Here is a 26670-nt window from a genome sequence, read left to right as displayed (position 1 = left end):
CTGAAGCAATGCCCCAGCTCCATCTACATGCGGTTCGAACCTTGTATAAGCTTTCATTTATTTTTTCTCTGGTTTTTGGCAGCATGTTCATATTTCTAACTTGCATAATTTTGAAAGGATATATTTTCATGAAGAGCAAAACATTTAAAGTTAAAGTTTGTTTTTTTAAGGTTATTTAATCTGGAATGATATTCCTATCTGTTTTTAATTCGTATTTATGTTTAAAAAAAACATTGTTTTAGTGTTTTCAATATATATTTATCTTGTTTGGACCTCGACCTAAAGTGTGCCTTGAGTTATGGCCTCCTGTGCAATTGAGTTTGACACCTCTGCTTTAGACTATATGTAGAGTAGATTTCATACTGTTTCACAGTGTTATTTGTTATAGACTAACTAAGTTTTATATTTTATAGGATTTGTGTGGCTTGTCAATGGAACCACTCATTGCAATGGCAGAGTACAAATTTACCACGAAGGTCAGTTGAAACGAGTTTGCAGTGATTTGGGCAAACAAGCAGCTCAGGTTGTGTGCCGAGAATCTGGCTGTGGCGATCCACCCACTCAGAGTTTGACGTATTTTGGAGAAGCACGTGACCTCCCTGCAATCAAAACCAGCTGCTCTGGAAATGAGACCTCTCTCTCACAGTGCTCCATTCTAATAGTCAATGAAAGTTGTGATGATGCTACTGTTGTCTGTGGAAGTAAGTCTCACATGTGCCTACACTACTATCATTAATTTATTGTAAAACTGACACTGTCAGACGGTCCCCCTTCTGGAAGCTTTCTGAATAAACTTACCCTCAATATTGTTTTTTTTACTAACAGACAGTCAACCCATTCGGCTGGTGAATGGGACTAATCGCTGCTCTGGTAGAGTGGAAATCTTCTATAGTTCACAATGGGGAACAGTCTGTGATGCCGGATGGGGGATGCAAGAAGCAACTGTCGCTTGTAGAGAGATGAACTGTGGGAATGCTCTTTCAGCCAAGTACAAGGCTTACTTTGGGAGCGGTCAAGATGAGATTTGGCTGGGTACCATGGAGTGCACTGGTCATGAGATGTTTCTTGCTGACTGCCCTCACAGTGGTTTTGGTGAACATTACTGTGGCCACAGTAGAGATGCTGGTCTTGTGTGCTCAGGTAATACAGGCTATATTCTGAGTTTCAAACCTGAGTTTCAATAAAAAACCTAAAAACCCAAATTCTGCTTTGCAGAGACAGTCAGATTGATCAACGGGACTGACAGCTGTTCTGGGAGAGTGGAGGTTTTCCATGATGGACAATGGGGGAAACTTTGTAGTAATAACTGGGGCCTTAAAGAAGCTACAGTCCTATGTAAGGAGGTCAACTGTGGAGATCCAAAAAATTCCAAGGACATCTTTTACTTTGGTGACAGCTCACTTCGAGGGTTCACAAGTAGATGCTCTGATAATGTGAGCTCTATCAGCCAGTGTCAACTGCAAGAACACAGAGGGTCATGTGAAGGTGTTTCTCTAGTATGTTCAGGTGAGAGACAAAAAACTATACATATACTGTGCTAGTGCTTGCTAAGAATAACAAAGTTCATGTTTGCTCATTAGGAAAAGACTGGCCTATGCACATTCTTTAATTTTCTTTAGAACCTGCTTTACTTAAAGTCACTAATGATCGTATAATTGCAGCTGACTCTGGTCTTCTCAACATTCTCGTCCTTTTGGATCTAAACTCAGCCTTTGACACCTTATCTCACTCTGTCCTTCTAAGCAGACTCTCCTCTTTCTGCATCTCTGACACACCCCTAGCTTGGTTTCAGTCATATCTCCTTGACCGCTCTCAGTTTTTTAAACTAAAATAAATTCTCTCTCGTCTATTCCCAGTCACTTCTGGTGTACCCCAAGGTTCAGTCTTAGGCCCTCTTCTTAATATACATCCTCCCTCTTGGTACCATTCTCTGCAAATTTGATCTTCACTTTCACTGTTTTGCTGATGACAACCAGTTATATCTCTCATGCAGTCCTGATTCCTCACTCCCACCTTCTTCGCTTACAGAATGTCTATTCGAATTACAATCCTGGTTAAGATCTAATTTTCTAAAGCTCAATGAGGATAAAACTGAAATCCTCCTCATTAGCACAAAAATCCAACCGTTTGAAGGCGAACAATTTCTCACTCACTATAGATAACTCCACAGTTTTCCCCCTCTCCTCAGGTTAAGAGCCTTAGTGTCATTCTAGACTGTTCACTTTCTTATAAATATCACATAAATAATCTCACCCGTTCTGCCTATTTCCATCTACGTAACATTAACAGATTTATTCCTTCTCTTTCCACCCAGTCTACGCCCATTCTTTCCATAGTCTCGTCACCTCCCTCCTTGATTATTGTAATTCTCTTTTGCATGCCCCCCCCCCAAAAAAAATAAAAAATCCCTCCATACGCTTCAACTGGTTCAGAACTCTGCTGCTCGCATTATCACCAGTGCCCCCTCCTACCAGCACATCACCTGTGTTCTTCAGGAACTTCACTGGTTCCCAGTGAAATTCCAGAAAATATATAAACTCTTTCTGCTCACCTTCAAGGCCATTCATAACCTCACACCTCCTTACCTTTCTGACCTGTTAAGCACTACCTTTTCTTCTTCTTCTATCCAGCTTTCTGTGCCTTATTTCCGCCTCACCACCATGGGAAGCAGAGCTTTTAGCTGCTTTGCTCCCAGGCTGTGGAACACTCTACCCCCAGATATAAGAAACATTGGTTCTCTCCCCCAGTTTAAGTCTCAACTCAAAACCCATCTGTTCAAACCTGCATATTCACTGTGAACCCACTGTTTGTTAATTTTATCTTCTGCTTTAGTTTTATAGTTCTTCATTGTGTCATTTTTCCATTATGTGTTTTATCCTATTCCAAAGTGTCCTTGGGTGTCTTTAAAGGTGCTTTTTAAATAAAATTTATTTATATAATTTCACCTTTTGCTCAATACTAAAATAATAGTCTTGTCAAAAACCTTAAATCGAAAGTCTAAATCTGAAGGACCGTCCCAGTGAAAGAAACTGACACATTAAAGATAACAGAAGTTACAGTTGCACAGTTAGGTTTTTATAAATGTTATAAATGAGTTCTAAGATGCTGTTTACCTTCCACTTTACTTATATTATGAATCTGTGGTTTTCTCTCAGTCTTAAATTTCTGACAATTTAATAAAAAACGTGTTCATCCACTCCACAATAGTTACATTTCCCCATATGGTGTTCCTTACTTTTGTTAAAATAATATAACAACTCTGATTTCCAGGTAATCTGAGGTTAACCGGTGGATCCACTCGTTGTGATGGAAGAGTAGAATATTTTGATAAAGGCCAGTGGGGGACTCTGTGTGCTGAATCCTGGGACATGAATGATGCAGCAGTGGTGTGCAGACAGTTGGACTGTGGGAGGCCCTATAAGCTTATTCAGCTTGGCCCTGGTACAGGAAAGACCTGGACTGATCAAATTAAATGCAGTGGAAGGGAGTCTACATTGACCGATTGTCTACAAAGACTATATCCAGACAGTACATGCAAAACAAATGTAGTGGCTGGTGTTTTTTGCACAGGTAAGAAAAACATCCAAACACAATTCTGGAAAAAAAAATATCGATGAATTCACAGAAAGCTTTGCAGTCCAGTTGGTTAACAGTGGTAATGAGTGCTCTGGAATAGGGCTGGATATCATCACTGATTTTGAGAATCAAATCTATTCTGATTCACAATGTACCTATTATATTAGATTCAATCCACGATTCAATTCAATTCAATTTGAATTTAATTGGGGAAATTTTGCCTGAGACAATCAGATATATTATAATTCTGATCATTTATCAGTACATATCCATATTTTTATATCTATAAAAGAAAGCTGATACTTGTGAGACTTTATCAAAGGTGTAAGCTTGCAGGTGCAAGTGTTGCATTTTGAGGAAAAATTTTTTTTGAGCGAAGAAAAGCTAAATTTGAGTGAACAAAATTCAATGCTGCGTGCAAAAAATGTAACAATAGCAGTCCCTCTCGCTCATTTTTTGCATTTGCTCTTGCTCGCGTGTTGCTTGAACACAGAGTGGCGGCGTTTGAAATATTACTCTTTCTGGGTCACAAAATAAAAAATATATATATATGAATGATTTGTATCACCTTCATGTTTCACTCTCACCACATATCCCAACCGATATCATGAGCAGCAGCTTTTACAGCTGTGGCTCCAGCAAACATCAGCTGATACTAGAAATTAATATTAAAAGAATTCTAACAACTGCTTATCAAGCTTGAATGTGCTGCTGCTGTTTAGCGCAACATCCGCTGTTTCCTCTTTCTGGCGCAAAGTGGGCGAGAAACCAACAAGAGAGACGATCAGCTGATCATTGATCAGTTTCATGATTGAAGTAGCAACAGGAGAGGGACGGGAGAGAATAAGCGAAGAACAGATATCTATCTATCTATCTATCTATCTATCTATATATATATATATATATATATATATAAGGACCTTGTTGATCCTTGTCGCCCGGATCAACAAGGTCCGCGTCAGGTGTTGAGCAACCAGGGCACCCTGACGACAAGTGGGCTACTGGAACAAGAAGGCATCGGTGGGCAAGAGACGAAAACAGGGCGTTGTTGGAATGCTACTACGCAAGTAACCCTGGCGGAAGGGGTTACATGAATAGGATGAGGGACCTATGGATTCTTCGATACCCAACATCCACAATGACGGCGAAACAACTAGTAGCTCAGTGTTCCAACATTCGAAAGAAGGGACTGCTCTCACAGCTAGAGATTGACGAGGTACAACATAAATGCTACGGCAAGGAGGAGTCAGGACGCCAGGTCAGGGGGGAGATATCATCACCCCCACCCGAGATTGGGTACATAGCCCCAAGTGTGATAGAAGGATTGATTGAGGATTGAGTGCGAGAGGAACTGACCTGAAAGATAGGATCATGGCCAAGCTTGAAACCTGGATCCCCCGTAGCCGGTTACCAAGATTACGTGAAGTACCCTCAGAAGGTCTGCTAGATGATGTTAATGCAGCACTACGGATGATACCTACAACCACGATTACCGACACTAACAAGCTGATCTACACTACGGCAGCAGTGATCAGTGAGATGCTTGGCTACAAGTTGAACAACCACAAGGGGCAGTACCCTCCATGGAGAAGGAGGCTAGAGGGAAAGATCAAAGTAGCACAGAGGGAGGTTAGCCAACTAACGGAGTTGCAGAAAGGCGCGACAAAGAAGGTGCATAAGAAATACAGCAAGCTGTCCATACCTGAGGCCTTGGAAACTGCCAAGCAAAGACTCACAGCCTTGGCCACCCGCTTGAGGAGGTACACCAGAGAGATAGAAGGCAGGAGAATAAACCAGCTGTTCTCCACAGAACCAGCAAAGGTGTACTCTCAGTGGCAAGGGAACAATAAAAGAACAGCACCACCAAGGCTGGAGACGGAGCAATACTGGAAGAGCATATGGGAGAAGGACGCAACCCATAACGGCAATGCTCAGTGGCTAGTGGATCTGAGGGCAGACCATAGCGACCTCCCTGAACAGGGTCCAGTAACCATCACAGTGGCAGACATCCAAGAAAGGGTCCCCAGTATGAAGAGTTGGACAGCACCAGGGCCCGACATGGTTCACGCTTACTGGCTGAAGAAGCTGACTGCACTCCACGAGCGTCTGGCAGCACAAATGAACCAGCTACTAGTTAACGAGAGTCACCCGGAATGGCTAACCGAAGGTTGGACGGTCCTGATCCCCAAGGACCCCAAGAAGGGACCGGTCCCATCCAACTACCGACCAATAACCTGCCTCAGTACTACATGGAAGCTCCTGTCAGGCATCATATCGGCTAAGATGAACAGGCACATGGGTCAATACATGAGCGGGGCACAGAAAGGGATTGGCAAGAATACCAGAGGCGCAAAACACCAACTACTGGTACACGGGACAGTCAGCCGAGACTGCAAGACCAGACTGACCAACCTGTGCACTGCCTGGATTGATTACAAGAAGGCCTATGACTCAATGCCCCACAGCTGGATACTGGAATGCCTAGAATTGTACAAGATCAACAGGACCCTAAAAGCCTTCATCAGGAACTCAATGGGGATGTGGCGTACAACACTACAGGCCAACTCCAAGCCCATAGCACAAGTCACCATCAAGTGCGGGATCTACCAAGGAGATGCTCTGTCCCCACTGCTGTTCTGCATAGGCCTGAACCCCCTCAGTGAGATCATTAACAAGACTGGCTACGGATACCGACTACGAAACGGAGCAGTTGTCAGCCACCTCCTGTACATGGATGACATCAAGCTGTATGCCAAGAGTGAACGAGACATCGATTCACTGATCCACACTACCAGGATATACAGCAATGACATTGGAATGTCGTTCGGACTGGAGAAGTGTAGTCGGATGTAGGGGTGGGCGATATAAACGATATACGATAGAAACGATATAGATTTGGCCAACGATAGAGATTTTGACTATATCGCTCTATCGCGATAGCGCATGTTGATGATGTCATCAAGCTGCGCCTGTTTTGGTAGAAAGTATCACAGCGGCTACAACCATTATCATCAGTAAATTATGTTCTCCTGAATGAAGTTTGGCCCGTGTATAGCATCCTGCTATGCGATTGCATTTGTCCCTAACCACCAGAATCCCTCACGTTAACTTTTATCGAGTGGAAAAAAAGTTGCCGTTCATCCTCCAGCTTCACTGTGCTAATGTTATGCTAACATAGCTGTGTCGCTAGCAATCACGTAGCACAACATTATATACCAGGTAGTCCAATTTCGGTAACCCTGCAAATGCCACTGCTGTTTAGTTTTCTGTCTTCATTTATGTTGGAAGTGGTAGCAGAGCTGTACGTTTTAATTAGTTTCAAAAATCTCTCAGTCAGAACATGGTATCCCAGATAGCAAGACGACATTGAATCTATGTTGATTTTTCATCCGAACCGTCGTATATGGTCGGGGTTGAAATGCCAATGTTGTAACAACGTTGAAATACTGTGGTAAACCGACGGTCTTACTATAGAGACGTTGTAACGATGTTGATTCACCGTTGTTTTTTTGTCATTGATATTTGATCTATTTATAGTCGACCAGGTGACAACAACAACATCGAGAAAACGTCTATTTATAGTTGACGATCATTCGGCTCCGGTCACCATCAAAAACCATCGATTTGTAGTTGAGCATTAAATTGCATTGCAACTGATCGGGTATAAAGTACCAGAGAAAGTAAATTTATTGTTCATTTGTTATCAATGACTTGGTCTAGTTCACCAGCTTTAAAAAATCGTGTCTACGTGCAATTTATGTATAGTTGACCGGGAAATTAAAGCAGCGATCACTTGGACTATTCCGCAGCACCCCTCTCACATTGGTACACCCCCCCCCCCCCCCCCCCCCCCCCGGTATTCATTGTCTTCTACAGTAGAGCGGGACATTTAATTTACTCTCAGCGGAATTGACCGGAGAAGGCATCAGTTCATGCACTGCACTGGCCTGCACCATGATTAGTATAAGGTAAGAATGAATGATTTTTTTTCCTACTCGGTATTTCCATGTTTGCATTTGAATAACAGTAAAAAAAAACTTGTTAATGTTGTACATTAACGAGTTTTTTTTTTACTGTTATTTAAATTGTGTCTACTTCTTACAATCCGGCAACAAATAAATTGCACTGCGAACAAAGTATATCAACAAAGAAAACATTTTTGTTTCATAATTTCTTCGTTATATTCCCTTACAAAGCTAGCTTTAACGCTTCGAGGTTTCCTTTGTTCTTGCCGTCGCCTCGGCGCTTGACCCAGACTTTCGCTCTGTAGTTGCTTAGTACTACAAAAAATTCTAAATCTGTGATATATGATTGATAAACGTAAAGTTAACTGTATAAACGTGTTCAATGACTTTGTTACTTTTGATGATTGGAGAGCACTCGCTTCAATGCGCACACGAAAACTTTAGACTCAGTTTGAATGCTCACGCAGCATGCGTGACTGTACGTTGCACGCTCAACTAACTTTACGTTGCACGCGTACATGACTTTCCGTTTGTGCCTTGAATAATGAATAAGGCTACGTCCACACGTACCAGCGTATTTTTGAAACCGCTGATTTTTCTATGCGTTTGCACCTTTTGTCCACACGTAATGTATGTCTGGCCATACATTGTGTTTGTATTTCCAGGCACATTTCACGAAGCAGAACGCAGTCTTCAGAGATATCCACGTGAACGCTGTGATACGTCTGACCTTCAGTCCGAAGAAGAAACCCAGACCAGTCTTAAAAGAAAGCACAAGTAAAACCTTTATATTCACAAACATATCTTTGATTGTTAAGAATTTATGATCTTGTCTTTTATACATATCTGTGGTGCTTGCATACTGCAATATCACCACATAATATAGTCCAAAAAGTGGAAGTTTGTAAACTTTTTAAAAATGCAAAGCCGTGTACACTTGTGCACTTCAAAAATTCATTGTATACTGTACCTTCTTGCACGTCTCTGTTTTCTGTGTGTGTTGTTAGAAATCAAACTAACTTTAGGAAACAATATGCCAAAAGCATATTTACAATTACTTAAGACCGTTTTTAATTTCTTTTCTTTAGACCAAATCCCCTGTACACATATACGGACTCAGAGGATGAGCAGCCTACAAAAAAACGGTTTCCCCAGGCCCCTCGAGTGAAAATACCAGGTAATAAAATACTGTCTAGTGTCTGTGTACATATCTGTGTCTGACACGAGGAAACTTTTTTGACAAGTTGTCTGTATTCTTAAATACTTAAAAAATTATCTTTTTCTAAACAGCCCTCATCACTCCGCAGTCTGCCCCCCAGCCCACTGATAGCAACCATCATAATGCCCCACCCAGCTTCCGGCACCTTTCGCCACTCCGGCACAAACCGACACAGCTTTGCGATCTCGCCAGCATGCAGAGTCTGATGTCTTCCCTATAGATGGTATGCTTTTAAAAAAGCTTTAAAGCTGCATCACAATGTCATTGTACTCTTATCTTCAAAACACCAGTTTATACTCCTGAATGTCATCTTGTTGTGATTTTTTTTTTTTCTGTAGATTCCAGAGACTCTGTGAAGCCACTATTACAAGGCAAGTTTGAAAATCTTGGAATTTCACAGTTTACATGGTATAACAAATATATGTGACAGGCAAAAACTAGTAAACACTTTTAGCAGTTACAAGAACTAACAAATGAATATCCAACAAAAGGGAATAGAAATACATTGTACTGCCAATACTTTGGTTTATTCTTTGTATGACTTGAAAACCAGGCTTTAGGGAAAACCAAATGACATGTTTCTATCATCAATTACATGAAGTAAACACACAAGCACTTGCATACACATTTAAGACATGAGACTCGCTAATTCCATCTCTTAAAATGTGTCTATAGGTGAGACGCTTTGCGTTGATTGGTGCTGCTGGACCACACTGGAGGTGCGAGTCCGCCGTGTAATGGTTTATGCCATTACAAAGGAGCTGGCCTCTGTACTCAACTGGACAGGGGAAAAAAAACAAGGACCAGACAAAGCAAAAAAGGGCATTTAAAGAGACAGCGCTGTGCAGATGCATATTTGGTAAGTTTTAACATTTATTGTAGTTTTATGAGCCTAAAGTGAACAATAAAGGGATCAATTGATGTGCTGGGTGCGTTTCACATTTCCTATGTCTGTTTTTTGCTATATTACTTTGTCTTTCTTAATAACAAGACTTTCATGTCCGGTTAATCTGGAGATGGAGTCTTTGGTCTTCGGCTTGTTTTGTCCTCGGGTTGTACACTTTGTACAGCCCGAGGACCCATGTTTTCTTTTTTTTTTTTAAAGGATACACGGCACACCATGCTAAGACATATCGCATTTTCAGCTTATAGCTCTTTGGGAATCAAATGCGGCAGTTTGCTGATTTCCGCCTGGTGACTTTCATGTTTATTAGCCTAGGAGTTTACATACTTTCTCCCTGCTGAAGACAATTAACAAGAGCTTATTCATGTGCTCTAATTCCCTTTTTTTGTGTGTGTGTCTATTTTTTGTCCTAGATGGCCTGGCGCAGCAGGTAGGGGCGAACTCTATGTCTGAGTTGGTCTTTTCTCAAGCAGTCCAGAAATGGCTCAGATATGCTCCAGATCGTACGGGTGGCGCGCAGGAAGCACATCATCCATCCCCATCCCGGAGTAAATAATAAAAAGTGACGTGAAACATAGAAATGTAAATAGGAAACTTTGTCTTTTAATAAAGTATTTTGCAAATGATACATGTCTATTGACCTTTTTTGGTTTTTTGTTTTTTTTTCAATAAAAAGCAACTGTGCGAAAGAGGTGGAAAATCAATACCATATCTCAACAGTGTTTCAATATCAGAATCTGACATTGTTTCAATGTCAACAGTGTTAGAAAATATAACGTCGAATCAATGTCAGGTTTCAACATTGATTCAACATCAAAACCTGACGTTGTTTCAACGTTAAAAATGGGGGCAAGAGTGATGTTGGGTCAACGTCACACTTCAACGTTGCTTCAATGACGTCGCCTGATATTGACTCAACATTGTTTCAATGTTTCCTTGCTATCTGGGATGAAATGTTTAGGTATAAACTAGCGAGCTAACTTCCTGTTAACTTCTAACTCCGTTAAATTTAATAAATTCTGTTTTCATGTTTGCATGGATGTTAAACTTAATTGTTACACCCGATAAAGCAGCAACGCTGATGATTTAATTAAAGATGAAAGAATTTAGACTGTTTTTAACTCTCAGTGTTCGTTTGACTTTGGGACCTGAAGGGGACGGAGTTTTGGACCCAGATTACTCCTCACTACGGCAGCCGTAATGCTCTGACAATCCATCAAGCAGTCCATCAGCAGGCTTACCTAAGTTGTACTAAAACATTTTTTAACAGATTTCTACACGCCAAAATCGGTTCAAGGTCAGTGAGCACAACCAGAATTCATACATAAGGCACACTCTCGATTTTTGAGAAAATTAAAGGATTTTAAGTGTGCCTTATAGTGTGGAAATACGTTATACAGAAGAAAAGAATATATCGTGATATATATCGTTATCGCACATGCTTCAAATTATATCGCGATATGAATTTGAGGCCATATCGCCCAGCCCTAGTCGGATGGTAACAAAGAGAGGGAAGGTAGTCAGAACTGAGGGGATTGAACTACCAGAAGGCAACATTGCAGACATAGAGGACAGTTATAAGTACCTGGGGATCCCGCAGGCGAATGGGAACCATGAAGAGGCCGCTAGGAAAGCTGCAACCACCAAGTACCTGCAGAGGGTCAGGCAAGTCCTGAGGAGTCAGCTGAACGGTAAGAACAAGATCCGGGCCATCAACACCTACGCCCTGCCCGTGATCAGGTACCCTGCTGGGGTAATAGGCTGGCCAAAGGAGGAGATAGAAGCCACTGACATAAAGACAAGAAAGCTCCTGACCATGCATGAAGGGTTTCACCCCAAGTCCAGCACCCTGAGGCTGTACGCTAAGCGGAAGGAAGGGGGCCGGGGACTGGTGAGTGTCAGCACCACAGTCCAGGATGAGACAAGAAACATCCACGAATACATCACGAAGATGGCCCCAACTGACAGCGTGCTCAGTGAATACCTCAGGCAGCAGAAACCCAAGAAAGAGAAGGAAGGCGAGGAACCATCATGGAAGGACAGGCCCCTGCACGGTATGTACCACCGGCAGATAGAGGAGGTGGCTGATATCCAGAAATCCTACCAGTGGCTGGACAAAGCTGGACTGAAAGACAGCACAGAGGCACTAATCATGGCAGCACAAGAACAAGCTCTGAGTACAAGATCCATAGAGGCTGGGGTCTATCACACCAGGCAAGACCCCAGGTGCAGGCTGTGTAAAGATGCCCCAGAGACAATCCAGCACATAACAGCAGGGTGCAAGATGCTAGCAGGCAAGGCATACATGGAACGCCATAACCAAGTGGCCGGCATAGTGTACAGGAACATCTGTGCCGAGTATAACCTGGAAGTCCCGAGGTCAAAATGGGAGATGCCCCCAAGGGTGATGGAGAATGACCGAGCTAAGATCCTGTGGGACTTCCAGATACAGACGGACAAAATGGTGGTGGCTAACCAACCGGACATAGTGGTGGTAGACAAACAGAAGAAGACGGCCGTAGTGATCGATGTAGCGGTTCCGAATGACAGCAATATCAGGAAGAAGGAATACGAGAAGCTGGAGAAATACCAAGGGCTCAGAGAAGAGCTCGAGAGGATGTGGAGGGTGAAGGTAACGGTGGTCCCCGTGGTAATCAGAGCACTAGGTGCGGTGACTCCCAAGCTAGGCGAGTGGCTCCAGCAGATCCCGGGAACAACATCGGAGATCTCTGTCCAGAAGAGCGCAGTCCTGGGAACAGCTAAGATACTGCGCAGGACCCTCAAGCTCCCAGGCCTCTGGTAGAGGACCCGAGCTTGAAGGATAAACCGCCCGTAGGGGCGTGCTGGGTGTTTTTATACATATATATATATATATATATATATATATATATATAAAAAGTTTAATAACATAAAATATGCCAATGCAAGATGTCTTGTGTACTATGGGCTCAAATTGTAAAACCTTGTAAAATATATATATATATGTATTATGTTATTAAACTTTAAACAGCATTCATTGCTCTCTAACCTACATTTGGCAGACAACACCAAGAGAATATTACGTGTGGCTGGCAAGCACGTAAGACCAAAAATAAGCAGCACAAAAGGCCGGGTGTAAACTGTCTTTGAGGGACCAGAATTATCCCTCAAAATAAAAAAAAAAATAAAAAAGAAAAGCCTGCATACAAGTATGCAGAACGTTAGACTACCACACTTCTTAAATGTCTTCTATCCCCCTAATGCCCTCGTTTCTTTTTAAATAATAATAATACAACACATCTGATGAATTGACATGTGCATATCTAGTTTTTACATGAAAGTTACACAGCATTTTGTAACACATTAAAGGTTAATACACTGAATGGCATTACTCTGTAGAGCAGGTCGATATGACCAGAAATATTTATCACGATATACATTTGAAAATTTGCTATAACAATATAACTGACGATATAATTGACACTAGACAAAATACTTTATGACTCCACAACTTCATTAGTGCAAAAAAACCAAAAATCAATGTATTTTCACTTAAACAAGCAGCTGTTTTTTATGTGCATTAAAGTTGTATAAAAATTTTACAGTGCAAAAGCAAATTCCTTGCTGACAGTTTAACTAAAAGGCATTTCCAGTGGAAATTAACTGACATATCCTCAGCATAACCATGTATAATATCCACAAAACTCAAAAAAAGGTTATACAAACACAATACGGTAATATTATGTTGAAGGACGGTACGTATCACTCTGCGAGCCGTAATGCTCCGACAATCCATCAAGCGGTGCGGTACGTAGCTTAGCAAAGTCGCACTAAAACATTTGACAGATTTTCGAGTGCCGTCTACCACATAAAATCGTTTCGAGGTCAGTAAACACAACCAGAATTCATACATAAGGCACACGGGATTATAAGGGGCACTGTCAATTTTCAGAAAAATCAAAGGATTGATCTTATGTGTGCCGTGTTTTCCAAAAGACACGGTCATAACAACAGCCCGCTAGCATGCTCTACCAAAAATTGTGCTTTGCCTTGCTATCTGACAGACGAAAGCTAAACCAGTTCCACACCACTGAAGTTGCAGCATTTTTACAAACCAATTCTGGTTCATCCGTTTTATTCAACGATCCGCTTTCGCCCTTCTCATTCTTTCTTGCTAAAGACATGCTACCAATAAACACGGTCGAAAATGAAGGATTGAAGCAGCTAATTAAGGTAATGGATCCTCGTTACCAACTCCCTGGACGTAAACATTTCTCTCAGACAGCGCTTCCAAAGCAATATTATATAAGTTGGTCAATTTTGTCTCTTTTTCTGTGAAATAAACTAAGAATTATTTTTAGAATTAATATTTTGTTTCTAAGTGGAACTGACAAATTAGTACTCTGTTTTGTTTGTTCTATTTTGAAACTTAAATGCTTCAGCGGCTACCTTTTGTGTAGTTTGTAATATTTGCCTTTATTTTGCGTAAAACTGAAGCCTCATTTTAAGTACATCTGCCCTGTTGAACTTATTATGGGAAATAAATATTTAAATCAAAACAAGTTGCTGATTAATTCACATTTTACTTGTGAGCAACATCACATTTAAATCTTACATATATAGTTATTTGGCTTATATCGTGATATATATCGTTATCGCCTGAAATGAAAAAAACATATCGGGATATGAAAAAATCTTATATCGTCCAGCTCTAATTAAGATCGTTTTAGCCAAGTAATAGAAGCGTGTTGTTAAAATATATTTTGCGAATCCTCTTTACACCTGTTGCCTAAGTTAGCTGCATGTTTAAGTTTCTTGGATAACTCCATACGACCAGTTCAGTATGTGCTATTGTCTGAAAAAGAGGGAAAGCCATTAACCTCTCGTGGTTGTAGTTCAGATAATGACGGTCACTTATCAGCATACTGCATGTTGAAAGTAATCCTTAAAAATCTGTTAACAGTGGATTTCAAACAGATTACAAAGTCCTTTTTTTTACAATACACATGTTGTTGTTCAGTTCTTAATTTAAAAAAAAAAAGCCTAATGGGATACTTTTTAGAGCAATAAACATTCATTGTTAATGCTCTAATGTGTGCCCGCAGGTAATCCATCACTAAGCCTTATGAATGGCACTGACCGATGTTCTGGCCGAGTGGAGGTGCTGCATGAAGGCCAGTGGGGAACAGTGTGTGATGATGAATGGGACTTCAGAGACGCTGAGGTGGTGTGCAGAGCCATGGACTGTGGAACGCCTCAGAGAGCCAAATCTAAGGCCTTCTTTGGTCAAGGCAAAGGAATGATCTGGCTTGATGATGTCAACTGTTTCGGTAATGAGACGTCCCTTGGGCTCTGCAGGCATGACTCTTCTGCAAGACATTCATGCACGCACAGTGAAGACGCAGGAGTGATTTGTTCAGGTAAAAACTATTGTGTCATTAAATACCGTGTCTTTTTTAACCTTTAGATGTCCCTTTGGATTTTTTTTTGCTGATCAGAATTTCTGTTTTGTTCACAGTTTCACAGTAATTACCATGAAATCTGTGAGAATATTATATGGATTTCAATCAATGCAATTTTCAGGCACCAACTAATTGTTGATTTTCTCCACTTTGCTTTGTAGCTACCATTCGACTGATCAATGGGACTGACATGTGCTCAGGAAGGGTGGAGGTCCACTATGGTGAACACTGGTCACCAGCATTTAATGTTAACTGGGGAATGAATGAAGCTACAGTGGTATGCAGAGAGATAAATTGTGGAGATCCTGTCAAGATCTCAAGGTCATTTGGTCAAGGTGGAGATCTGAGAGGATATGAGATCCACTGTAATGGTACAGAGAGCTCTCTCACACAGTGCACATTTAGGAACTATACCAGATCTATCAATGATCATATTGAAGAAGCCTCTGTGATATGCTCAGGTAAGACTTGATGTTATATGAAATTAGAGCTTCAAAAAGTAAATTAATCATGATATTTTTTAATCAAAAAGATCAAATATCAGTGGTTCGAAGTAAAGTGTTCATCCAGACCATCAGATTGAAAAAGCCTCTGTGGTATGCTCAGGTAAACTCAATGTCAAATGAAAAAAAGAATTAGCCTGCATTATAAATGGTAAATGGCCTGTATTTGTATAGCACTTTACTAGTCCTTAGGACCCCAAAAGCGCTTCACACATCCAGTCATCCACCCATTTACACACTGGTGATGGCAATCTACATTGTAGCCACACCCACCCTGGGGGCGCACTGACAGAGGCGAGGCTGCCGGACACTGGTGCCACCAGGCCCTCTGTCCACCACCAGTAGGCAATGGGTGAAGTGTCTTGCCCAAGGACACAACAACCTCGACTGTGCGGGGCGAGGCTCAAACTGGCAACCTTCCGATTACAAGGCGAACTCCCAACTCTTGAGCCACGATCGCCCCTATCGATCGCCACATTGTATATCACATGAGTTCATGTTGATATGATTAAGCTCATGCTCACGGATAAGAACTAATTGTCATGACTTTAGAAGCAAAGCTACTGGATAAAATAATAATAATCACAATGTAAACAGGCTGGCTGTGCGGCTAGTGTTTCTCACAGACCCTGTTTTTCAGATGCGATATGGCAAATTTTTTTTTTTCTCTCCATACAGTTCTTTCTTTATTAAAACCAGCATTTAGCAAACACAAAGTTAATGTGACACATCAGATAACCATTAAACACTTATAATGGTAAATGCTGTTTTATTCGATGATGTACTGATATCAGCCAGCAAGGCCAATTGTACGGCCTCTGCTAATATTGCGCACTCAGCTAAACTCCTTCCCCACATCAAGAATCACAGAATCATCACAAGAGTCCTTTTAGTTAGATATATGTAATTATAAATTAGGTTGTTTTATACTTTTGCTAAGTACTGTTTAGAATACCAGAATAGGGAGAATGGTGTAGGTTTAAAGGGAACCCCGGCTATTAACACGTGTTTGCGCTAAAATGTGCACTGTGCTTTCAATAACATATATGTGCTATTAAAATATGCCAAATGTTTTCCTTTTAAGCACATTTTATATAAAACCGATTTACCAGTTAGCAGCGCACTGGAAATGGGTTCTGTTCAATCTTTCCACATTGAACCAGAGCAATCTGAGAGAGAGAATGAAAATAGTCAGCCAGTACTTAGTTTAGATGAAGATGATAACAATCCATCACATGAGGACGCAAGAGTGAAGGAAAACTACTGGTATTTTTAAGTTGGGTTGACAGGCCACTTAAAACAAGAATTATGATTTTTTTTAAAAAGAAAAATGTAAATACATATACACCATAATTTGGCCCCCACCATTGCACAAGATGTATGCAGTAGTGTGGGCTAATTTAGATTTGATGTACAATAGTATAACAACTTTTGTTCCAGGTAATGTGAGATTAACTGGTGGATACACTCGTTGTGATGGAAGAGTAGAATATTTTGATAAAGGCCAGTGGGGGACTCTGTGTGCTGAGTCCTGGGACCACAATGATGCAGCAGTGGTGTGCCGACAGCTGGACTGTGGGAGGCCTCATAAGCTTATTCAACTTGACCCTGGTACAGAAAAGACCTGGACTGATCAAATTAAATGCAGTGGATCGGAGTCTATATTGACCGATTGTCTACAAAGACTATATCCAGACAGTACCTGCAAAAAAACTGTTGTGGCTGGTGTTTTTTGCACAGGTAAGAAAAACACGCAAACACAATTCTGAAAAAAGCTTGATGCTTTGTAAAATAGAAGAAAAACAGAATGCAATAATCTCATAAACCCATATTTGATTCACAATAGAACCTGGAAAATACAATCACTTAATTTAAATTTTGTTATTGGAAAACAACCTGCACCCTGTTTGGTTCATTATGGAATGAATGTCAGTGTCAGTATGGGGTTCATGAATGCCTATGAAACTGGCAGCTTGCATATATAGAAGTACACCAAAAATGGTGAACTGTATATACAAGTTTTAGATGCTCGTTACATCTTTTCTGGGAAGGCCTTGCATATTCCAGCAAGAAAGCGCTAAATGCCATACTACAACTATTACAATAGCATGGCTGTTGTTAAAATGACTGGCTTGAAGTCCAAACAATTCACTAAATTGAAAAAGAAAGAAAATATTTTAAGGATATCAGAAAATGAAAAGGTGAAAGAAATTGCATCCTCAGGTCCAAGATGTTTATAGATTGTTGTTAAAAAAAGATGGAATGATATGCAGTTGAATATCATTTACAACTTTATTGGAACATATTGTTCCAAGAAAAACAGATTTTTTCTTGAAATTTTACATTTTCTCAATTTAAACATTTGACATGCCTTCTATGTGCTATTGTAACGAATGTACGGGTCTATAATTTAATTCTCTTTCGACCTACATTTCAGAGATATTAACAAATTTTTGGCTTTTGTGCTAAATACGTTCTTGGTGGCTGAAATTTTATTCATATTCATATTTATCCATATTGTCTTATTTTCAAATATACTACCTGGATTTAAATAGTGTATAATATAACTAAACAGATCAGTTTTTTGTTGATAATTCTTTAATTCTTTGGCTACATTTTTTGTTCATTTGCCTTCACAGAGAGCTTGGCAGTCCGCTTGGTTAACGGTACTGATGAGTGCTCTGGAAGAGTGGAGGTTCGTCATGGCGACCAGTGGCACACAGTATGTGACATGGACTGGACTCTAAGTAAAGCTGGAGTGGTGTGTGAGTCGCTGCTGTGTGGACGTGCCATGAATGCTCTTGGTGGTGCTTCTTTTGGACATGCCAATGGGTCAGTGGTGGAGGCTAGCTCTTCATGTTTCGACAACGTGACATCTCTTCAGCAATGCTCAGTCAAAGGTTTGACCAGAGCAACCTGCGGGCACGAATATGATGCTGGTGTTCTCTGTGCAGGTAGAGACTTTTATATTATGTGTTCAAACGTCAAACATGATTTTTCACAAGATCACAAACAGTTTAAAATATTGCTTTGATGTGATATCACCAACTGCTTTGTGAAGTCCCATTAGGGTGCCTTGAGAGGAGCAGTTTTGCCATCACCATCTTGAAGTATTGAAACTAGATGTGATGTAACTCTGTTAAAGTTTCCCAATTCACTTTTATATTTGTGGGATTCAACTTGCCTGTGAGATTGTGAGTGGGCCCGCTATGGGACTGACATCTGCGCGCCTACAAGGGGACCATGTGATTTTTTTTTTTTTTTTTTTGTGGGCAAGACTACTGTACAGTGCTCACAAAATTCCTGTGTAGGGGGCCAAAAGGGCAAAACTGCTGTTGTCCCTGTGTGGGCATATCTAACTTGGGCTTACACAGAAGAAGTTTGGTTTTGCCCACATAGCCCCAAGGTTTACCCACAGGTACCCACTGTAGGTCTGGACAGCCATATTTACTGGGATTAAATTCACCACTCAGCAACTTCTCCTCTATAACTTTGCATGCTAAGTAAGGGGACAGAAAATAGGCAAAAAGATATAGTGCAAATAGAAGTGCACAATACTCTGCTGCTCGTGTAAGAAAAAAATAACAAAAACACCTGGAACACAAAAATATGAAAATGCACAGATACATAAGTATAAAATCAGAATATTTATTGTCATTGTGCTTTAGAAAAATGAAAATTGGATGCAAACCCCTTGAGTACAAGTGAAAAAAGCGGGCACTTTTAAGAGAAAGAAGTATATATGTACAATAGATTTTAAACAAAGAAAAGAAAAATAAATAAATATAGTATGTACACGACTGTATATAAGAATGAACAAGAACACGGTTGCCGCACGGTGCTTCAGTCCTTCAGTCCTTAGAATATTGCACAGTTTAAAAAAAAAGAAAAATATTTCACATTTGAAGTTTGTGTATTTAGATAATACATACATATTTGTCCCACAGGTAGGAAATTTGTTTTTTGTGAGGGTAACAGCTGGAACAGGTGATGTGCAGGGTGGGATGTATCCTTCGGGATGATGCAGGACTGTAGAGTAGGTCTCTGAATTCAAGATACTGGGCCTGCACCTTGGTAGTGACCTATACTGGAAAACAAACACCACACCTATTATCAAGAAGGCACAGTAGCGACTCCACTTCCTGAGGGTCCTGAAGAACAACACCTTAGCCAAGGAAATGCTAGTGTCCTTCTACATGTGCTCCATTAAAAGTACACTAACAGACGGCATTCCCAGTGTGGTTTGCCAGCAGTACTGCTCAGGAGAGAGAATCATTCCAGAGGGTCATCAAGACAGCATGGAGGATCATTGGCTGTGCTCATCTTTCCCTGGAGGAGCTGAACAGGTCCTGCTGTCAAAAGGTGCTAAAGGACTGTGCGGACCAGCTCACAGTGGTCTTTACTAAAATATTCAACATATCCTTAACACAGGCCAAGGTTCCACCCTGCCTGAAGCCCTCTACCATCATCCCCATTCCAAAGAAAACTATCACCCAGTGCCCTAGTGATTTCCGGCCAGTGGCTCTTATTCCAGTCATTTCGAAGTGTCTCAAGAAACTCGTCAGAACTCGCATCATTCGAGGACTCCCAGCAACATTTGATTCCCAACAGTTTGCATATAGTAAGAACAGATCAACAGAAGATGCAATAGCCATATCAGAATCAGAAGACTTTATTTTTCCTCAAAGGGCAATTGACAAACAACAGACCAGCATAACATTGAAGATAAGGACAATAAGAACAGGCAATAAGAGTGAAACAGTCCTACAGGAAATGCAGCGGAGGCATTGCCCAGAGGGGAGCTGAAAACCTGTGCCACAGATTTTAGAGCACACTGATACTATAACAACAGGTAAGATAAGATAAGACGAGAATTCCGGGGGAAATTCTTTTGTCATATACATGCTCAAAGCAGCAAGAGAGACAGAGGAACAGATGAATAAGATATACAATATATACAATAAGAATAGTAGTATACAGTAATATATAGTAGGATAGTGCAAAATATATTATCAAATAACTCTAATGAAGTAACAATATAACTATATCCTGGAGAATGATTAACTTAACTATCAGTGCAGGCGATTCTAGAAAGTGACAATTGAATAAAGGGAGTAGTGTAACGCTTCCAGCTCTTCAAAAAGCACAGATGCTCAGAAAGGTTGGCTTTTCACAGTATTTTTAACTCCGTTACAGTAGCAGCGTATGATGGGAAGATGAAACAAATATTCAATAAGGTACTGCTGGGTGATATTGCACGGTCTGAAAGGGAACAGAATAACATTGGTTTTAGTCTCAGAAAAATCACGTACAGAGTGAGGAAGAGTTGTACAGTCTTATTGCCACCGGTACAAAGGATTTACTGTGGTGGTCAGTTCTGCATTTCGGGGCGATGAGTCTTTTGCTGCGTTTCCTCCGATGGTCCATCATAGGAACGTTTATGGGGTGACAAGGGTTGTCCATGATGGAAAGGAGCTTTTTTAGCATTCTCCTCTCAGACACCTCCTCCAGGTTCTCCAGCCTGACACCCAGGACTGAACCATCCTTTTTAATCAGTTTGTTCAGCCGGTTGGCATCAGCTGTCTTCACCCCACTTCCCCAGCACACAGCTGCAAAGAACACAGTGCTCTCCACCACCCAGTAATAGAACATTGGTCAGCATTTTCCTACCAACATTGAAGGACCTGAGTCGCCTCAGTAGGGAAAGTCGACTGCCCTTTTTTAAAGACAGCATTGAAGACAGCATTTTAAAATGATTTTAGCTCTGCTTTTAACACCATCATTCCTGCCAGACTGGTAACCAAACTACACGACCTCTGCCTCCCTCACTCGACCTGGCTCTGGATCAAGGACTTCCTCAGTGACTGCCCACAGAGAGTCAAAGTAGGGCCCCACCTGTACTCACCACTCAGACTCAACACTGGCTCCCCTCAGGGATGTGTGCTGAGTCCCCTGCTTTACACTATATATGCTCACGGAAGCCCCTCCACCCACCCATCCAACACTATAGTTAAGTTTGCAGATGACATAACTGTGATGTTGGAGTAGACTTTATCCAGCTAGTTATCCCCACGTGTAGCACATTTCACTTGCTGATGGAAATTGGGGAAGACTCTGCTATGTGAGTTGCCTGTGGATATTTGTTTAGCTGCGTGCTAATAGTGCTATGTGAGACGATAGGAGAGGATTTAGCATTAGCATCTGGAGCTATATACACTGTCGTGATCTGAACCTCTGAAGATAACTCCCGGTGGAGGAAAAAAGGTCTGGATTTAACGGTCAGAAATTTTAAGTCTGGTGAATGTTGGCTGTCTACAGTCTTAGTATTGTTAGCCCATTGTTCACTAGTATAAATGCAAAGACCCCCACCTCGTTGTTTCTGAAAGTTCAGGTTTCTTTTTTTTTTTTCTTTTTTTTTTTTTTTCTTTTTTATAAACCTGTCCCGTTTGGTTCTTTTGCCATCAGAATTATTGTCTAAAGGCGAAGAAAGATGCCCAACGGATTTACTTTACCAAATGGACCATCCCAGCCTTGCCATAATGGTCCATTTGATTTACCTTTTATTGTTTATTTTATTATTATTTTTTTTACTTGCTAGATACGGGACAGGGGAAAAGAAAAGGGAGAAAGAAAGAGGGGGAAAAAAAAAACAGCGGAGAAGAGGGACGGGGATAAAGGGCAAAAAACAAAAACCAACAAAATAAGCAGACAAAAAATACATATATCGATCACCTGGATCACCTGTTGAGAAAGAAAAAAGAAAACAAGCAGAAGAAAACGAGAGTAATAGAATAAACAACATCACAATGATATATGGGAATATAACACTAAATACTTGATATTAAACATTATTGTGCAGCACGTAAGATCGACAGCGCACAGTGTGCTTTGAGGTAGGAGCAAAAAGGGTGTAGTTTGTGTGTGTGATCACCTGTGTGTACACCTGTGAGCATGAGCGCGCTTGTATTTAAAAGGTTCCTTAATGTAATGATCTGCTAGAGGGTGTGGGGGGCCACAGTCCCATCCTCCAGGGCATGAAGCAGGTATGGAGGAGATCAAAACTCCAGACATCCAGAGGCCCCCAGAACACAAGAGACCAAGGAAGACCAACAGAGGGGCAGCCGCGCCACTGTCCCAGAAATAGCTGAGGAGAGTCCCAGATGAGGGATCACTCAGCAGTCGCGGAGCAGAAGCCAGGGGGGGTTGCAGTGACGTGCCCGTGAGCTCCGCCGGCAGCCAGCTGTGCCTGAGTGACCGAGCCCCAGGCCGAGAGGCCGAGGGCACCCCACCCCCGAAGTGGCCCGAGCGAGCCCCAGGTTCCAGGCCCCGATAAGCAGCCACCAAGGAGTGAGCCGGTGTGTACCCGGACGCCCACCCCCGGACACAAAGAACCACCAACGCACCGATGTCTGAGGGCGTCTGCCACCGGCAGGGGAAGTGGTGGGGGGAGATAGGCCTCCAAACCTTGGAGGGCCTGAGATGTCCCCAGAGAGGTGGCGTCTGATACCCAACCTGACATATAGACACAGACATACAGGCACACTCAAATACAAACATCCATTCCCACCCTCATGCTCTCATAGGCAATTACTCCACACTCAACCAACGTGGAGACAGACATAAAGAGACGCTGTACACACAATCACACTCCCCAAGCGTACTCTAAGAACCGGGTCTAGGTACCCTTGCCCCTGGAGGGGGAAACTGCACCCAGACCCAGGTGGTGTTACCCTTTTCCCTGCAGTGGGGAGAAGCAGACTGCCCCGACTCCGCAGCAGCAGGGAGGCCCCACACACCAGACCCCAGTCGGACGGCCAACTCCTCCTCCTAGCCCCCCCGCTCCAGAAAGTTCAGGTTTCTGCCGTAGCAGTGCAGGACTTCTAGCTCCACAGCTGCATCAGGTATCGTTGGGTGAAGCCATGATTCTGTGATGATCAGGGTACAGCAGTCTCTGATAAGTCTGTTGTCTACCGGCTGTAGCCTCAGTTCATCCATTTTATCCACAACAGACCCGATGTTTGTGAGAAAAGGGCTAGGGAGCGAAGTTTTGTGTGGTATCTTCTTCAGCCGCTCCCATGCACCGGCCCTGCAGCCTCGCTTCTGTTTTCTGTCTCAGCGCCACCTCTTTACCTCATTCCTAGAATTGTGAACCATGGAGAGCCCGGCATTCTGGCTATATCTGCTGGTATAGCCAGCAGAAACTTCATTGTAACAGTTCCTGCTCGTTCTGAGCCAAGTAGCAGGAGGTCTTGTCGGCTGTAGCTGGTATGCGCCCGACAGACTGTGTTGGTAAAAAAACTAGCACAAAGAACTGGAGAGCTTTGAGTCGCTGCGTCTGTGCATGCCACCATCTAAACAATTTTCTAGTAAACAATCTTGTTTAATAAAAATTGCCTCAACTGTTCCGATACTTCTGACACATATGTGATCACTATGGGTTTTTGCTTTGTTGCTTTGCGGTTGTCCTTCCCGCCTGGATCTTTAGGTTCTTTTCAAGCTTTGACAAATGTCCAGCTGGGATAACCACATTTACTCAGGGCCTTCTTGATGTGATGTTCTTCTGCTTCCCTGGCCACTGTGTCTCTGGGAATGGTGCTTGCTCTATGTTGTAGCGTCCTAATGACCCCCAGTTTATGCTCCAGTGGATGATGAGAGTGATACCGTAAATACTGACTATATGCATAGGATTACAGTCCACTTATTTTTTTTAAAGATATCCCACATTACTGATGGAAATCTCACAGAATAAGAAGGGTAACCTACCGCTTTTAAAATCCTCCCTGGTGAATTTGATGTCTTGGTCCACCAAGTTAATGTGATCCGTGAATTGTGGTGCGTCCTGAGATTTGATTTTCACCCAGGTGTCATCCACATACCTGAACCAATGACTGATTCTCCAGGGTAGGATAGCAAAGCTCTCTTTTCCACTTCTTCCATGTACAAATTGGCCACGATGGGTGAAACTGGGGAGCCCATGGCACACCCATGTTTCTGCCTGTAGTACTGACCCTTGCATGTGAAATAGGTGGAATGAAGACACAGTTCCAAAAGCAAACACACTTGGTCGATGCTGAGAGTGGTCCTGTTGCTGAGGTTGGGGTCATCCTGTAATCTCTTATGAACTACCTCCAACGCTTCCGTGACTGGGATGGAAGTGAAGAAAAATGTAACATCGTAAGAGACCATGGTTTCATCTGCGTCCACAACGACACCTCTCGCCTTCTCAACAAAATCTAAAATGTTCTGGATGTGGTGTTCAGAGCTGCCTACCAACAGGTTGAGGATCGAAGCCAGAAAGTTAAAGATGTTATAGGTGACCGAGTTGATCATACAGACAACTGGTCTTAAAGGTACACCCTGTTTATGTATCTTCAGTAAACCATGCAGACTTCCCCCTGTGGTATGAGGTCCGGTCAATAGGATTGCCTTGTTCTAATTGCTTCAGACAGTCTATCACCCTCTTCCTGTACCCACTTCCTGGGTCTCGTTTATAAGTATTTTCGTCACTGAGCAGCAGTGTTGGGTAAGTTACTTTAAATTAGTAACTTAGTTACATTACTAGTTACTTCTATCAAAAGTAACTCAGTTACTTCAAGTTACTCGTTACTTTCAGAGTAACTAGTTACTAGGGAAAGTAACTTTGGTTTTACTCAGAATTCTCTTGTTAATGTGTTGCTTCCGTAACTGGATACCCAGCAAGATTGCCAGTCTTCTAGCTTGCTTACTTGCCACAAGTGCACTGTGCCACCTACCAATAGAAAGGAAAAAAGATAATGTGCACATTTCCACGAGAGAAATCCCACGCCTGAACCGTCGTTGACCGCCGCATAATTCTGCTTTTTACATTCAACACAAAAACTGCAGTTGTGGTGCTTTCGATTGTACTGAGAACTCGGAAATTCTGCCTTCTGAATAGGAAGATGTAGGTAACACCAGACTGCAGATGAGCTGCATACAGAGCTGGAATGGGACAAGAAAATCGTCCCGGGCATTATGACTAGAGACTGGCCCACCATTATAGGAAAAATCATAAAGCCTTTGAATGAAAATAAACACTGTCGTGACAGTGATGTACACTGTTCTGCAATGTTCCCTCTAATTTTTCACGTGTCTGAGCGAACACACAAACTCCCTGAGCGATACCTTGGACCACTGTGAGCGGCATCAGACGTGTGCACTGTGGTCACGCCAGCATCAAATCCATCCAAGTTACATGGTTTATTAAAATAATCAAATTACAGCATTTACATTTATGTTAGACTACTTTTAAACTGCTTTAGCCCACTTACAATGAAAATGTAAAAAAAATCTAGCCATTGGCCTGTGTAGTATGTTAACATTACTGGAAGTAAAAATAACTTGAACTCCAATTTCGAAAACACAACTTTCTTTTTGTTTTTTGTTTTTTTGTCTTTTTTAAAGCTCTGACTTGTATTATGAGTATGAGTCTCTGGTCTGGGAGAGAGTCCTGTAACTCTCTGTCTGCAAAATACAGTATATAATGACCAATGCTGGGCAATTAATTATATAGTTACTCCTCAAAAAAGTAGCTCAGTTTGGCAAACAAAGTTTTTTGCAGCTATTTTGTTAAATGCAGCCAAAGCATTTTTAAATAAACATTTCAAACTATTTACAGAACAATCAGCTGATCTGCATCAAATTTGATGCCACACAAATTATTTGTGCAACTCCAAAAAATAATTTCTGTCCACTATGAGATAAAGGAGAACAACAGCCTGATACCTGCAGGCCTGACAACAGGAGATGTATCACTCCTGTAACACCTGTAACATTCAGCAGTCGCCTCATTGTTCTGACACACACAACTAAACTATTGACTACACTACACACTAACTACACAAGATTTGCGCTAAACGTCTCAAATCTCTCACATCTCAAAACACCGCCGTCACTCCTAAAACTTCCCCCAGTTTCTTAACAACTAGATGTCACGTTCCCATATCATTTTTTGATTGGTCGACATGGTACTTTCTTTGGACGAATAGGAAAGAGAGAGGGGGGCGGGGGTTTGTTTTTGCTCACATGCAGAGAGCGCTTTCGT

The 26670-nt window shown here is 41.8% G+C and overlaps 1 long non-coding RNA gene across 1 annotated transcript; it reads left to right on the top strand.

Moving 5' to 3' along the window:
• The first annotated feature begins 8883 nt into the window (after nt 1-8883).
• On the top strand, nt 8884-10290 carry LOC135933806 (uncharacterized). The gene is made up of 4 exons (XR_010573945.1): nt 8884-8983; nt 9099-9131; nt 9436-9619; nt 10078-10290. It is a non-coding gene; the product is annotated as an uncharacterized LOC135933806 (long non-coding RNA).
• The last annotated feature ends 16380 nt before the right edge of the window (nt 10291-26670 follow it).

The sequence above is a fragment of the Pelmatolapia mariae genome, linkage group LG15 (assembly GCF_036321145.2).
Source record: "Pelmatolapia mariae isolate MD_Pm_ZW linkage group LG15, Pm_UMD_F_2, whole genome shotgun sequence".
Taxonomy (NCBI): Eukaryota; Metazoa; Chordata; class Actinopteri; order Cichliformes; family Cichlidae; genus Pelmatolapia; species Pelmatolapia mariae.
Note: the sequence above shows the minus strand (reverse complement) of the source record. Positions and strands in the feature narration are given on the sequence as shown.